The sequence below is a fragment of the Corapipo altera genome, unplaced genomic scaffold, assembly GCF_003945725.1.
Source record: "Corapipo altera isolate COAL_440 unplaced genomic scaffold, ASM394572v1 73, whole genome shotgun sequence".
In the NCBI taxonomy this organism is placed as follows: Eukaryota; Metazoa; Chordata; class Aves; order Passeriformes; family Pipridae; genus Corapipo; species Corapipo altera.
In genome coordinates, this window is record NW_020884957.1 from 2,226,670 (window position 1) to 2,243,627 (window position 16,958).

At 36.2% G+C, this 16,958-nt stretch overlaps 1 long non-coding RNA gene across 1 annotated transcript; it reads left to right on the forward strand.

The window, feature by feature from the left end:
• The first annotated feature begins 280 nt into the window (after positions 1–280).
• On the forward strand, positions 281–8,807 carry LOC113956824. The gene is made up of 3 exons (XR_003530961.1): positions 281–472; positions 3,818–3,878; positions 8,717–8,807. It is a non-coding gene; the product is annotated as an uncharacterized LOC113956824 (long non-coding RNA).
• Positions 8,808–16,958: the final 8,151 nt, after the last annotated feature.

A 16,958-nucleotide genomic window follows, 5' to 3' on the forward strand; every position in this document is an offset into this window, starting at 1 on the left:
TGGGTAGAGCAGATCTGTCCGAAATTCAACAAAGACAAATACAGGGTCTTGAACCTAGGGAATAATAACCCCCTGCACCAGGACAGGCTGGGGTCTGACCTGCTGGAAAGTAGCTCTCCAGAGAAGGACCTGGGTGTCCTGGTGGACAAGAAGCTGTCCATGAGCCAGCAGTGTGTCCCTGTGGCCAAGAAGGCAAATGATGTCCTGGGGTGCATTAAGAAAAGCATTGCCAGTAAGTGAAGGGAAAGGATTCTGCGTCTCTACTCAGCCCTGGTGAGGCCACATCTGGAGTACTGTGTCCAGTTCTGGGCTCCTCAGCACAAGAGAGACATGGAGCTCCTAGAGTGGGTCTAGCAGAGGGTGACAAAGATGACGAAGGGACAGAAGCATCTCTCTTCTGAGGATAGGCTGGGAGAGTTGGGCCTGTTCAGCCTCTTGAAGAGACAGCTGCGGGGGAACCTCAACAATATCTGTAAGTATTGAAAGGGAAGGTGTCAAGAGGATGAAGCCAGGCTCTTCTTGGAAGTGCCAAGCAACAGGACAATAGGCAATGGGAAGAAACTGATGCACAGGAAGTTCTACCTGAAAAAGAGGAAAAAGTTCTTTACTGTGGGGGTCACCATGTGCTGAAACAGATTGCCCAGAGAGGTTATGGAGCCTCCCTAACTGAAATTACGAAGTATTTTGTATGTTTATTTGACTTGATCTGTACAAATACTATCAGATTTCTTCCAAGTAAATATAAAACACTCATATGGCTTTCTAATTTCAGTTAGAGATTGACAAATATTTTAAATAATTCTTTTGTAATGATAATATTTTGCAAGAATTCTCTTGACAATCTCATTTTCCCTTTTTTGGTCAAGTTCTAAGTTTAAAACATCTGGAATGGTTGTGAAAGGTTAATTTTAAAGTTTTGGTAAACGTCCAATTTCAAACACAGTAAAAAAATCTAATACCTATTCCATATGGTATAAAAATCAGTAATGTGATGATTTCAGTAGGTCAGTAATGACTAACTCTTAATTCTTAAATAGCTGCAATAAGTATTTAAAGAGCATTTCACTTATCTGTGGTACACTGAAATCTTCCATAGAATTGGAAAGATATATACTGATATACAGATATGTAATGGTTTTCATTATTAATTCCTTGTTAATTTATCTGTGTTAAATAAACATTACCAACTGTCCTGGTTCTGGCCAGGACAGGGTTAATTTTTGCAGTAGCCAGGAGGCAGAAATGTTCATTTTCTTATTTCATTACTTCTTCCAGTAAATTGTTCTTATCTCAACCCATGATGTTTACTTTTTGTGTCCCCAGTTCTCCTCTCCAGCCCACTGCATGGAGGAGGGAGAGAGGGAGGGGGAAGTGAGCTTGCAGTGCATGGTTTGGAAGGTTACAGTGGAAACACTAAATTTGGTAATACCATTCCTGAACCATGACACTAATAAAAAAATATCTTCATATAAAATATTTTTTTGGGAGAGAGAGGGAGAGGTGGGAGGGTGCTGAAGAATTTCTGCTGGTATAGGAATGTATTTGTTTTTCCAGTAGACTGAGGGAGGCAATTTTCTGTCCTACAGTCAGACAGTAACCCTCATTAAGAGTTAACACAGCTGTTGATCTGCTAAGACAACATGAATTAAAGGAAATGAACAACTAATGCAAACTGTCTAGTAAATTATTAGGATTAATATTTAAATTACATTTAAGGATTAAATGGTAGCAAAGTGTACCAAAAACATGTTTCAATAAGACTAAAAAACTAAACTGAATCAGAAAACGAACTTAACACACCACTTGACAAAAATCAAACATTACATAGCTTATTTCTGCACTACACTGAAGTTAATTGGTAGAAATTATTCTGATTTCAAAACATTTGTAAACATAGAAGCTTTTGTAAACATTTGTAACCTTACAAGCAGTGAGGTTAATGCTAATCTAGAGCACCATAATGTTATTTCATAAAACACAGAGAGTTATTTGAAAAGCTGATGACCAAAAGCAGAAATGTTGCATTTCAGTAATATATTTATATGGGGGTTTTTAACACACAAATTTTAAAGAGACACCTGCCATCTCTTACAAGAGAAATGAAACTAAATTTTCACCAGTCTCAAAGTTTCTTTGATGGTTTTCTAATTCATAACCATCCTGTAAAATGCCCTCAGTAGTCAAAGAGGTGTGCTCAGAACCATACCTTGACAATTATCAGATCTGAGCTATTCCAAGTGTGGGGTGAAGGTCTATACCAGGAATTTTTCAGAAATCATTACATTGCCTGCCTGCTTTTAAAAAAGAGAATTGTTTAGCCTGTATGCCCCATGTACTATGCCAACAGCATCATGATGCCAGGTTTCCACCAATTTGGAAAAGAAATGTAAACTACATTAGTTACAATCATCCTGGAAGTTTGAGCAAACATTTTGGTGATGAAATTGATAGCACACATGAAGTGCATTTGCACCAATGCATGCAGTATGGGTAACAAGCAGGATGAGCTGTAAGCCACAAAAGCTATGACACAGTCATCACATAAATACGGTGGGATGACTCGCGTGACTGGAGTGCTGCAGTGGGTGGCTATAAACTCTTCAGAAGGAACAGTCGAGTAAGGGGAGGCAGTGGGCTGTCTGTACATTAGGGAGTGTTTTGACAGTATAGAGCTCAAGGACAGTGATGACAAGGTTGAATGCCTATGGAAGTAGTCAGTGACCTGCTATACAACTTAGACATTCATGGGTTTATGGGATTAGATTGGATTCACTTGACAGTATTGAGAGAGCTGGCAGAAGAGCTCCATCATTTATCCTAGTCCATAGGGGTTGATCTCTTCTCGCGGGCAACTAGTGACAGGACAAAAGAACACAGCCTCAAATTGCACTATTAGAGGTTCAGGTTGGACATCAGAAATAATTTTTTCACTGAAAAGGTTGTTAAGTGTTGGAATGAGCTGTCTAGGGGGGTGCTTGGAATCACCATCCCTGAAAGTGTTCAAGAAATTACTGGACTCGGCACCTAGTACTATGTGTCATGGTTTAGTGGGCATGATGGTGTTCGATCAAAGGTTGGACTTGATGATCTTGGAGGTTTTTTTCCAACCTTAATAATTCTATGGTTCTATGATGATGTATTAAAGAAGTAACTTATGGCCTTAAAAAAAATGATTGCTAAATCAGACATCATTAGCTGCTTTAGTTATAGGTCCATCTTTTGTGTACTTTCACAGCACGAAGGGGAAGAGAGAGAAAAAAAAGGTAAAGAGGTATAAATGCAAATCACAGTTTTACTTTGCTTGTATATCTACTTATCTGCTTTCAGGGAAAGTAAGGAAAAGGAGAACGAATGATGACAGGAAATGCAGGCGCCGTAACTCCAGACTGAGAACACTGTCAATTTCAGGAATCAGTGTGTTTGGTCACCAAAATGCCCAAACAATCCTGGCAATCCTTGCATAATCTAAATTATCAAAATATAGCACCATATAACTTCTATAATTCTGGTGTTAAAATGCTCTGGTTTAGACTCCAAAAAAATAAGACAAATATCACTAGCCTACAGATGACAATGGAAATATAGATTATAAAAATTATTCACTTTATAACTTACACAGATTAAATATTTCCTGACCTTACATGACATTTAATGTGATTAGCACTATATTTAAATGCAGTAATTCCATGATAAAGAGAAAATATTTTACTTCAATATCACAGTGAAAACTAACTCTGTCCTGAGTTTGACTTTTGACTTAAAATGATATTTTAATAATGCCATATCATCTATATTACTCTGCTCCCTGCTTTTTTAGTTTTTCAGATATTCAGACATGATCCAGGACCTGAATAGCTGCATGTTTCACTATAGTCAAGGTTATTATATTGTACATTATTACTAGTGTTTGATCAAAATGAAGAAAATGCAATGTGGACATGTATTTTTTAAAAGAAAGAAGGGGAGAGCGTTGTCCTATTATAAAACTATTCTCAAAAAGGTAAGAAAATTTAGAAAAAACAAATTCTCATCATTTATAACATGTAAATTCTCATCATTTATAACATGTAAATTATAACAAGTTGAATATAACAACAGAAAAAATAAACCACCTTCTGCTTATGTCAGCATTAAAAAGAAAGATTTGTCTCAGCTAAATTTAATAAAGCTGTCTTGAGTCCTGCTAAGAATTCAGACAAAGGAGTATTAGAGTATTGCACAGCTTCCTGAGGGTTTATGCAGGACATTGGACAGATTTTACATATTACTTGGAATCCCGTACTACTAAGAACTATTCTTAAAATTCCTTCCTGCAGTTAGCTTAACATTAAATCCCACATATCTATACAAGCTTCAGTTACACCTTTGGATTTCACTGTATTCACATCTAAAGTATAATTATTTCAGACATTTCTAGTATTTCCCAGAAGAGCTTTCATAGAGCTATCTGATTCCAAGCTTATATATTTCATCACATATCTGTTCTTAGCCTAAGCGTTTACCACTGCTTAAAAACCTTGTGGGCTACTACTGATCTGCAAAAATAAGCTTCAATCAGGTGTGTTCCTCCCCTTGGGTGGTACACACCAGACTAAGCCATAAAAAGCACAAACTCTTATCCAGCAGTGACCCAATGCACAGCCTTCAAGCTGTTAAAGATCATCCACTTGACTAAGCTCTGAAACGCAAATATTCAGATAATCAATACCAGCCCCTACAGAAGTTGTAGCTACCTACACCCTTTTTCAGCTTTCAAACCTGACTCTCATCTCACACCTTGTCCTGTGAGAGCTTGAGATGCTGTCAGGAGTACTAGGGCAGAAGTAAAGGTTAACCTTTTGTATCCATAACGAATCTGGTCTCAAGTTCTACTTCATGCAAGAGCATGCCTACCAATATAAACCTAGATGATGTTTAATATATGTTTGTTTCATGTCAGATATTTCATTGCTTATTTATGCTGTAGTTTGACTACAAGGACTTCTGTGTTGCAGAATAGGTTAAAGAGGGCCAGCAAATGTAAGTCCCTCCAGTTTCATAACATTGTTTTTATATGCACTTAGACATACAAATGTTTTCTTTTTGGGGATTAGGGTAGAAGTTCACCCAGTCATAAGAAAGTTATTTTTCAGTTTTTTCCTTCCTTTACAGTGAAATATTAAACACATTCTCACTGTTCCCTACCTGTTGTCTGGCATTAATGAATCTAGCAGTACCATGATCTTCATGCTCTGGTTTCAAAACAGAGACAATAATCACATGCCTTGAGTTGACTCACAGTTCCTTCTCAGATTAATGCTTTAGTACTTTCAACATATTCGTTAAAAGCAGCAAAAATCAAGTAACTCTTTCTCTTTGCTTCAAACAAGTTCTAACAAAATTTCAGTACAAAACCTCAGCCTCATTTACTAGAGTTCCAGTATATTGTTGAAAATCTCATTTATGACTCCTGTTCAATGCAGATTTTTTCATGAGTCAGTGACCTTTCAAGAGAACACAGGATCAAATGCAATCCTCTTTACACATAATCATCATCAAAAACATTGGCAAATCACAACTTTGCAAGGCTTACACATGAAACAAAAAGAACACTATTGTTTAGATGTTTGTTCTGCCTGTAAGGATATGATTATATTCCAATAAAAGCAGAATTCTCAGTTTACAAAACTGACAAAGGATTTGCATGAACTCTTATGATGTAGGACTGCAGGATTTTGCATATCAGGTTCATAGGGTGTCACAATGTGACTCATCAGGATTATGTGAAGACAACAGGCTTCCTCAGCTGCTGCAGCAGCTCTGTAGAATTGACAGCCTGAGTGAGTCATGAAAGCTACTGAAACCATAGCCTACTAGAAAATAACTGGCAGAGTGAGTTGTTTGGGTGTTTTTGTTATGTGGAGTGCACTGTCTCCTTACATAAGCCAAAGATGCTCTACTGCTTTCCTTTCTTTAGGGCTTTTGACAGAAGAACCCCTACATTGAACCAGGAAGGCAGCTGGAACTCAAGCAAAAACCTATTTTGAACTTTCTACCTGGACTAATATCTGAACCTAAAACATTATTTTGAACTTAAACTGCCTAATCACAGTCTTGTACCTTCTACAAGAAAAATCCCTTGTCTGAAGATAAGAATAATTTACTTTTAATAAAAACAATGCTTTTCTATATTGCAGCATTGGCTGAGTTGGATGGAACATATTTGAAGAATTCATCATTGCCAGAAAATCATAGTAATTATATGGAAACCTGACATCTTATCCCCCTGGAAGAGACCATATCCATGAGGGGACTCCTACTGTGTCTACATTGTAAAGTAATATGGAAGAATAAATGTGCATCTGTGACCTGAGCAGCTGGCACTGAGGAATTGACATTGACACTGCACATGCTTTAAATGATTAAAACCAACTTCAGATCAGCCTAGGTCTGAGGATAAAATGTCCCATAGAAGTGGGAGTGTACCAGTTGCATTCCCGGAATTCGTCTGGTGGTTTATTTTCCCCAGAAGGGAATCAAGTCCATGTTCTTGAAGTCTATTTCATCATTTTGCCCAAAGCACAGTTCACAGGGGTTACTAGGATATTTACTTCTCCCAGTCCTAACTCTACAACTACTGTAAGTGCACCCACTACTTACAAAGGTGATTCAGTGTTTCAGCTGTTCTCTCTGCTCTTCTTTGGCCCATGATCCGCTAACATTTCCACACCAGTACCATGAATAGTCACTTCTGAAACACAAAGCGTCACAGACCTCAGACAAGATGTAAATATTCGGTAAGGGGGCATTGTACCTACATGAAACAAACTCAAATTAAATTTCCTTTAAGAAATGGAGAATAGGGGAGAGATAGCAGCTACATCTTTAATTCTGACTATTCTGTGTTGGAAAACGCGGCGTTGCTGCTGGTCCCTGGGTCTTGAAAGCAACCTTTAAAATCATTAGTGTGTTCTGCCTTGGCTGGCCACTGGTAGACTATGCAGTAAATAAAGGTCTCTGTGAGTATTTCTGCTCCTTCTTTTGTGTGCATAAAATTTGGCTGATGGGATTTAGTGTAACCTCCCTTTTCACTGAAATCTCCTCCTTTCTGTCTCAAAGCAGAATTTTATCTCCTATGTTCCTTTGTGTCACTTGCCTTGGAGAGCTAAAAAAAAGTGGAAGTGGTGAGGCAGACACATAAGTAAAGGCACTGCTCCTACAGAAAAGCAGGAAATGAGGCTACAGTCTTCTTGCAACTGTAGCTCCAGGCAGATGCACCTTTCCCTTCCTTAACACACTATTTTCCAGTATAAATCACATACTGCATTGGATGTGGCAAAAGAAATAGATTTACATTTTAATTCTTTCTCAGACATGTTGGTATGTACTTGATAGCCATGCAGCTGAGTGAAACAATTTGCTAAATGAGGTAGATGGAAATATCATAATATGTTTAATATTCAGTAGAGTGCTTCTTAAAGCACAAAATAATAGCACAAAATAAACTGTGATGACATGCAAGTAATTTGTCTGCCTGCAGGCAGTTAATGCAATAAATAAACTAATTCAGTTCTTATTAAGGCCTTAAACTTACAGCAAGTTTTTAGTTAATTTAATTAATACTTAACAAATAGCCTACAGTTAGGTAAATCACATCACAGAGAAGCAATACCAACTGGCAATTATTAATCTATTTGCTGATGCTTACTTAACATCTTTAAAATGATTTTGGTAAAAAAATACAGTAAACATGACCATCTCTTGTGGCTATTCCGATTTGTCAGTGTCCTGGTTTCGGCCAAGAATAGGGTTGGGGCATATCTAGATTGTTATTCTATGCCACCCATGTCATCCCTGGAGGGTGGAAGTAAAAGATTCTCACTTCTCTGAAGGGGGTGACTTGCTGTTGGCAATAAAAAGGTGGCACACAGAAGGTCCAGCACCATTTTGTTCTTTGTCTTAGGGGTCACACAGCACTGGGTCAGTTAATGAGCATTTTCTGCATATAAATCACCCTCTTTTTGTATGTTTTTTTTTTATTAGTATTGTTGCTGTAACTGTTCATTTTCTTATCTCATCGTTGTTTCTAGTAAATTGTTCTTATCTCTGCCTTGTTTGTCTCTCATGGGAAGTGGCTTATAGTTTTCATTTTAGTGGGAACACTAAATTAGGGAATAGCTTTCCTAAACCATAACAATCAGAAATTTTGATACAGTGGTCCTACATGAGTCCTTCTTTCAATTACATGTCTTGCTATTGGAAACTTCACAGAATATCACAGAATATTCTGAGTTGCAAGCGACCTACAAGGATCATTGAGTCCAGTGCTTGAGTGAATGGTCCATATAGGGATCAAACCCACAACCTTGGTGTTATTAGCATCATGTTCTAACCAACCCCCAAGCTAATCTCAGGGTAATTTCTTGATTCTGCTCTTATACGTAGCCACTGCTAGATTTGGTATCAGCCAAACAAAGTTATAGGAATCCTTGAAAATTTTGTATCAGATATATTACATTTATATGATTATTAAACTAGTTTTCAGTTGCCCAACTATTCTTAAAGAATAGGGAGCTTGATTGGCTTCTGGTTTACATTATTTTCCTCTAAGAAAATAACACCCAAATTATAAAAACCTATTTATTTTTTTCACTGTTCTTAACATCATTTTCCTGTAATGAATTAATACTTAACCCGTACATTTACGTGTTGCAACCATCTCCTCTCTCTTTCACAGGTATCACAATTTCCTGCAGGATCTTGGTTAGCAAGACACACTTATTACCAAGAAATTACATTGCCACAGATGATGAAATCCTGCAAGAAGGAGCAGCTAGTACCTGTACTACAAAACTTGCTCTAGTTTAAAAAAACCTTTTCAATGTCTGTGGTAACAAGGGAAGTAGTCTTTTCTACTTAAAGTAAAAGCAAGTTCAGCATTTCAGTGGGATGGTTTTTCCTTTTTTTTTTCCTTAAATGATATACAGCTTATCTTCATTGAGATAAGAGATGAAAAAAGTGTGTGCTTGACTCAGCATATACACAGAAGTATATTAGAGAAAGACGCAGGAAGACTGAAATATATTTGGTAGATTTCCCTTCTTCAGCCTATCCCTTGCTGTCACAAGTAGTGTGTTGCATTAAAATGATTCAATAAGGAAATTATGGTCTGGATTTTGAGCCAGTGTTCCCAAAGTACAGTGCAATACCAATGTACAAAAATTGAAATTTGGAGACCATACGTAATGTATTAAAGACCAGTATCCATAGGCTGAATATTTAAATAGATCAAATCTTTTTGAATATGATATTAATATATGATATCTGTCTCCAGATACCACCAAAGTTCTACATGTTTCCACTAGAAAGAGTCCTGTCAGTTGAAGTAAGAAACTTTGTGCTTTCATACACTACTTGTAGGTACATCTGCATGTCTATCTCCACAGGAATTCAAGGACTGAAACACTTGGCAGAAAACACTGAGAGCATAATTCAAGGATACAGCATGTCCCAGGTATAAAAAAAGTACAATTCTACCAACATATAAATTAAAAATGTGATTTGCTGTGAAGAATCATTACAAACAAAATTTTTAATATTTTGTATTTTTCATTTATTAGCTAGGATGATGGACTATATGCCTACACAATACAGAATCCTTGTTTCTGCCATCAAGGTTCTGACATCACTTCACTAGGCAGTCTAACACTGCAGCCATTTGACCCTGTATCCACATATGCAAGGTCTTAAAAGTTATGCTTGATAGTTACGCTGTCATCAAGGATAGCAGTCCCTGTTCTAATTGCTATGCATACCTGTAAAATCCTCCTATTTAAACAGAAAACAACAACTACCAGATGTCAAAAATATCCTGAAATTGAACTCTCCTACAAATGTTTTTCAGAAGTAAATTAAGAATATGTTGGAATTCTTCAGGGTCACTACTCCACATGCTTCACTTGATTAGACTATTAGTAAGGATAAGCAGCCACCTTCAAGAAATACAGGGTTTGTTAAGAGTGGTTTTGGGAAACCTTATTTTTCCTCACTTATTTATGCAACCTTGTTGATTTGGGAAATGCTATTGACAGAGAATTGACATTAATTGTTATCCATAAATGTAGAAAAATTGGTCAAGAAATATCTTTGATTTTTCTTGGTTTGTTTTCTTGTCATGTAAACAAATAAAATAAAAACATCTAAGGAATACTCTCAGCTAAAAAGACACGTGATTTTGAAATGTCTTCTTTCCCTTTTGTTGCCATGGAAATTTTTCTTTTCAAAGTACAGTTTTGCTGCTTGACTTTAAAGACAAGCATGCATGAAAAAAGTCATCAGAGTTGCTTTGGTCTTTACATGTAACGAATTATGTCTACATTTCAAAAAATTAATGGCAATACATTAAAATACTAAAAGTTCAAACCATAGATCCTTTATATGTTCTGCATGCATATAACACATACATGCCAAAATGATGGTCAAGTTTACCAAGATGCTACTTCAGTTACTTTAATTCATATTAATGATACACAACAGCTATAAAATTGAATATTTCAAGTCAGAAAGAAACTAAGTACCCAGAACACATCTAAAACTCTCTCATTGCAGGGATGAAAATGGAGAAAGAAACATACTGTCATTACTTTTTTTTTGGAAATAGAAATGTTAGTTGTGAGTTATGTAAGAGGTACAGAGTGGAACAGACATCCAACAGGTTGGTTGTATTCTTAGGAGAAGCTGAAGAGAATATACTTAATTTCTACATCTTAAGTGAAGGAGGATGGGAAGAAAGAAGCACTGCACATATTATACCTATGGTTAATGAATGGAATTCAGTAGAGGTCTTGGAGAACCTTTGTGAAAGTTCAGCAGACTGAACTGAGAGTACTTGGAACAATGTTTTATCATCAGATACTCTAACTGGATATTTGATCAATTAAGTGGAAATTTCAGAAAAATTGTAAGTGAAAAAGGGATAAGATTTCCTATTGTTTCTTTGCCTCCATCCTGGCTTTTAAATATAACATTTACTGTAAGAATCCAGCAAAGAAAACGCACACACACAAAAAAAAAGAATTGAAAGGGAGACATCAAATAGTGCAATCTAATAAGAAAAAGTATGTCTTAGAAAAGGAACAATAAGGTGAAAAGCAATGGAGAATAAAACAGACAGAAAAAATGTACCAAACTTGTTTTCAATGTTATATATTTCAATGGTAGCCTGAGTTTTCAACTAAACAAGATTCTCATGAAATATCCACCTTCTGATAAAAGTTTAGCTTTCCCAGTGCAAAGTCAACTCTTTTTAATTGAAAATACTCCTATAATACCTTATGGTTGTAGTTTATCATCTCATAATCCACAAAACACTGTATGTCATGACTACCATAATAAACTTTTTCCTATCAAAGGAAAAGATGCTGCTGCTTCTGTGTGATTTCAAGAAAACCTCAATCCAGAGAAGAAAAGTGGGAGCATATCTGCTTCAAAATTCCTTTAAGGTATCAAGGCAGGACTTACAAATCATAACATTCAATTTTCCTGATGAGGTTTTAGTGAAAAGAACTTGGTTTTGAAAGAAGAAAATTTTTCCAAATAAGACTATTTGTTTTAAGTGTGAGATTATCAAGAAGCGATGCTCAAGTTAGGAAATGCTATATGTAGAACTACAATCCTCTTTAATCGTCTCTTTAATACTTTTTTTTTTTTACGTAATTGGCTACAATGAACTACTATCACAATGAAAAGGCAGGTGTACTAAAGACAGAATATTGTACTCTTACAGGTGATTGTGCTATAGACCTTTACCAAAGAAAGGAAGATGTCTCTGTGAAAGATGGGAAGCAAAGAAGGAGAATAAGAATATACTTTGAAAGGGCAAATCTGGAAGAATTTTAATATAAAGACCCATTCTTGTGCACCAGGACAATATTTGAATTATTTCAAAGAAAGAAATTTCAGGACTTTATAACATGATACATTATCAGAGGAATATTTTTGTTGAAAGACTAATAAAATCTTGATAGCATTGTTATAGCAACTGAAATTTTAGGCAGTAAGAAGCATCTAGAAACACTAGTAAGGCGAAAGCTTGAAAAGCAAAATGTTTGTTTCTTAGAATGTTGACAGAAACATACTAGGATTTATAATCTGAATTTCATGCTAAACTCCAAAAATTATTTCATAAAATAAATGAAATGCAGAAATGTTTTCTGCAATATTTTGTAAAAAAAGAGTACATTACTGGCTACAGGTTCTGAGCATTCTCACTGTAAAGAGACAGTTCGCACAATGATGCTGAGCAGACAATACATTAATTGCCACTCCTGTTGTAATGTGTGGATGATTACTGTTTACAAACGACCTCCATCTCCTACTTCCATCTCATCTGCACAAAGGTGTTCTGAAAGTCTAACTCTCCAGACCGCAGTGCCCATGTGTGTGAAGGAATGACTCACTAACAGCATTAAAACTACAAGTTCTGCTTCACCTACAGTGCTACCAGAAAATTGTATGACTGCAAGGGTTCCTAACCCAGGTCACTGCCTCTCACCCCTCACAGCTTTTCATAACAGGAAGTCTGAATGTCTCATGAAGCAGCCCCTGCATCATCACTGTTTTCTTGTAGATTATGAGATTCAAATAAGGATCCGTTAATGATAGTGTACCAGGTTAAAAACTGTATTCATTCAGGAACTATTAAAGGTTTTCCTTGGTCCATGCCACAAAGAAGAGAAGAAAGTATATATGAGAGGCAGCTATTTAAACAGGCTGATTTTTATTCTGCACTGCATATGTATAAGAGCTACTTCAATAAGTATTTCCAGTGACTTCATAGTCCAGTAAGGCACAAGTTTATGTACCTTGCTGTAATATCAGCCTATTTAGCCACCTGTAAACAGGTCGACAATTTTGCTTATACCTTTCAGATGATTTACTGACTGCAATCACTTAGTGTGTTTTTAGAAATAAATGTCATTCTACTCTGTTGGTATTTCTGAGTTTGCTATGAATACCAAAAGATCTTTTTCCTCCACTGTATGATACTACTGTGTTTTTGTGCATGGTTTCAAGTGGAATAGAGAAAACAGAACTGAAAAGGAGCATATGAACTGGGTAGAGAACTAAGGTTAAAATAGGGACATCAGGGCAAGATTTTTCTGTCTGCCTTTAGTACATGGGAAAGTCAGGTTTAAAAGTGCTTGTCTTGCTAACAGCTCCAAGAAAATGTATGATATTTCATATTGTTGAATATTCTTTATCAAATGCATTCAAGTTCAACATCCTATGCTTTGTCAGCACTCTATTTGGTTTTCTACAACTACTAAGTTTATAAAAATTAGGACTTGATTGATATTAAGGTATGATGTAATACTTTCAAATACTATAAATCAATTGGAAAAAAATACCCAACACAATTTAGCTGAAGCTCCAGCCATGTCTCATTGGAGCAAACTGTATGACCTTTAGAAAAAAAAAATTAAAAAATTATAGTTTTGGTATTACTTTCTCCACCATTAATAGCTTAATTCCAGCTTGCCTTCTGTTGACACAGATAGGATTGATCAATTGCTAGTGCTCCCAGTTGTCATCATCTCATATATACATCAGCGCTTATGAGAAAATACATCTGCAATAGGAAAAGATTTTCTTATTTCCTGCAAGTATGCAAGGCAAAAAAAGAAAGAGGTGTTTTTTGGGTGTTTTTTACCAGTAATTAACATAAGTTGACAACACACTTTGTGCTTTTATTTTAACCCCAAGGAAGATTGTTTTTTATGTGACTAGAAAATCCTCCTCAGAGTACTTAGGTCCAGATTTTAATTATAACAAAGGTCTTCTTCAAAGAGTTTGATTGTTAGTTCAAAGTTTGTCACAAAAGTATTTTAAAATTATGCAAATATTAGCAGTTTCAAATCATCAGTTCTATAGTTGAATGAATGACTCTGCTAGGGACTATCTAACAGGCCCTGCCTGGCAAGGCCCCTGTGCTGCTCTCAGGGGAAACCTTGGGGCTACCAGCCCTTGCAGCATCCTGACACTGAATCAAAGAACTACTGTTATATTAATTTCTAGAGGGGAGGTTCTCCTCTACTAATATTATAAAATTCATCATTTTTTTCAAGTACAATTTAGTAGTAGTCCAACATAATTTCCTTGTTCTTTTTAAGGAAACTGGGCAGTGGTCTCAGAAACTTGTCACTAAATTCTTGGCATCTTCTTGAGCAGTCGGACATAAGAGCTAAAAGGTAACATTTCAAAGATGTTTAAAAAGATTTAGATGCAGTTACTACTGGCTTTATCTGTTCTGAGTTCTGAACATTTGTCCTTATTAATATTTAGGTTATGTTTTATTCTAAGAGCTCCCAGGGTAAATGTCTACATAAACTTTCTGTGAGAAGGTCGTACTCCATTGATTTCATCAGACATAATTGGATAAGTAGTGTGCATATTTGGAAATGGGATATGTTTTGTAAATGTGTAACAGTTGTATTAATATTGACATAGACTAATCTGTTGTATTTTCATTAAGGAGTAGATCTTCAAATTTCTGACAATATTACATTATTTTTCTCATCTGTTTTTCAAAATCCTGAGTCAGCATCGGCTCAGCCCACAAAAGTTTACCTGTACTCTGAAGAAACTAAATCACTACCAATAAGGCAGATAGAATTTTCCTGGCCAAGAAAAATTATTTTATCAGCAATTCTTCCTCTTAATTTTTAGATCAAGGAAGCTTCCCTGTGTGACCGTCCAGGAGCCTCTCTAGCAGTCACACTTGCACTACCTGAGCTGGGACTGAGGCTCCTTCGCAGCTACACGCCCACACTCTCAGACCACGTTTCCTCACCAGCTGGACTCCGGTTTTCCCATAGCAGAGTCTCAGATGTCCAGATCCTTCAAATAATTTAATCATGATGTAGTAACAAGAAAACAGATTGAGCTGGTGCCTCCAAGGAGGGACCCAGAACAAAGGAATCTCTGGGCTTTTATACTCTTAGTCTAAGCACGAGAAAATCTGGGGGTCTCGGCTCCTGCCATGTCCCTCAGTGTCCAGTCCCCTGGCTGGGCCACAGGTTCCTGGTCCCTTTGTTATGCGAAGGGTCAGCCTCTTGCCCAGGATTTTCGCCACCCAGAGCTCAACCTGCAGCTCTCACTGCAGTTGCATACCTGCACTATATGTATTCCTCAACACCTGTTTGTATAGGAATTGAGTAGTTAATAATTAATTCTGCTCTTTCTAGAACAAACTCTTTCATAATCTTAGGTACTAGGGTGACAGGTTTAGAAGAATAGGTCTAAACCCACAGAACTGGTTGTGTTACAATGTAGAGTTGCCAGAGAAAAGCAGTTAAGTCGGCATTATTCTGTACTATGAATAGAAATGAAATTATTTAAAACTTTTTTAAGCAATTAACACTATGTTAATCACCAAAAGAAACATACAGGAGCAACATGATAAAATTTAAAGCAAATATTTGAAATCAGAGCAGATGAAGTAAATCAGTGGTCTTCAGAGGTAGCTATCTCTGCTTTATAAAGCAAGCAGTTACCCAAAATTCAGAGCCCCATGGATTACTTTGCTGCAGAGAAAATGAAAGAATCTGGAAACCAGATATAATCCCCCTTTCCAAGAAAAGAATATCTGAAATTCTAGAACCTAGGAAAAGGAAACTCTATCTTTGCTACCAAGTCCAAGCTCCTTTCAGATTGCACTTGACAGGTTTTTCATGTCTAGCATTTTTCCATTCTCAGTCATGCTGGCTATTCAGGCATTTCCCTGATACATTCCAAGGCACTTTGTCTTTCAATTTTATGGAATAATTACATAAATACGGGCCAACAAAAGTATTGTCACTTTTTTTTCTTTTAAATTCATTGTTAGATGGTGACCTGCACTTCTATCTGGAAAAGGATCATCAGACTCTGTTAGTTCTTTACAGTTGTCATATATGAAGAACAGTAATCCCCCTTAATCCATAAGCAATCTCCTTAAATCAAAAAACATTTTCATACGCCACTAAGAACAATAACTTACAATAAAGAAAAGAAAGGATGTTGGTGGTGTTTTCTCAGACTAAATTTTTGAAAAATCTTTGAAAAAATTTTGAAAACACTGACTTTTATAGTGATTTTCCCTCAAAATGCACCTACATCTCACAGTTTGCTCTTCTCTTGGCTGGTTGCATGCACACTGTGCATGTGTAATCACTTGACATGACAGAGACTGACACAGCATTGACCTTACAAACACTGTATAAATTATTCAATAAGAATACAGGCAGAAATATTTTACCTGACTTGCTGGTGTTGTGGAGTCCTACTAGGAGATTGTGAAGAGGAAGAGAAAAGCCACAGATCAATGTACAGAAGTGAAGATAGCACTGATTAATACCAGATTAATTCAGTAGGAAACAAAGGCAAGCTCTGCGTACAAGAATATAGAAAGAGTATATTAATTTTGTCTTCACAGTTATTTTGTGCCTTACCATCAGAGCATCTTGATGATTCAGACACTAATGCATTTATCCTCATAAAACCCCAGAGACAGGTAGACAATGCTTTGAAAATCATACCTAAGGTAACTATAAATATAATGCAAAAAGTTTATGGAAAAAGCAGAACAGAACTGACATCATAGTGATTTCCTTAAAACAACCTCCTCTCCCCATTTCTGTCTACTTCCTCATATGTATTAAAATACATAGAACTGATTATTTGTTTCATAACTGATGGACATTGAACTCTTAATTATTTTTTCTTGTACAACAAGTACAGGGAACTTATTGCCCCTTTTATATTGCACTTGTTTACTTATGTACTAGTACATAAGTAAACACATGAGAAAGAGAAATAACTTTGAATTCTGGAAAACTTTTATTTTTTACTCTATGCTTTTAGAGACAGCTATGACAGCTATTATATAAAAACCTTTGTACAGATTTTTTTTTCTAAGAAAACACTTTAAGTGATAAATC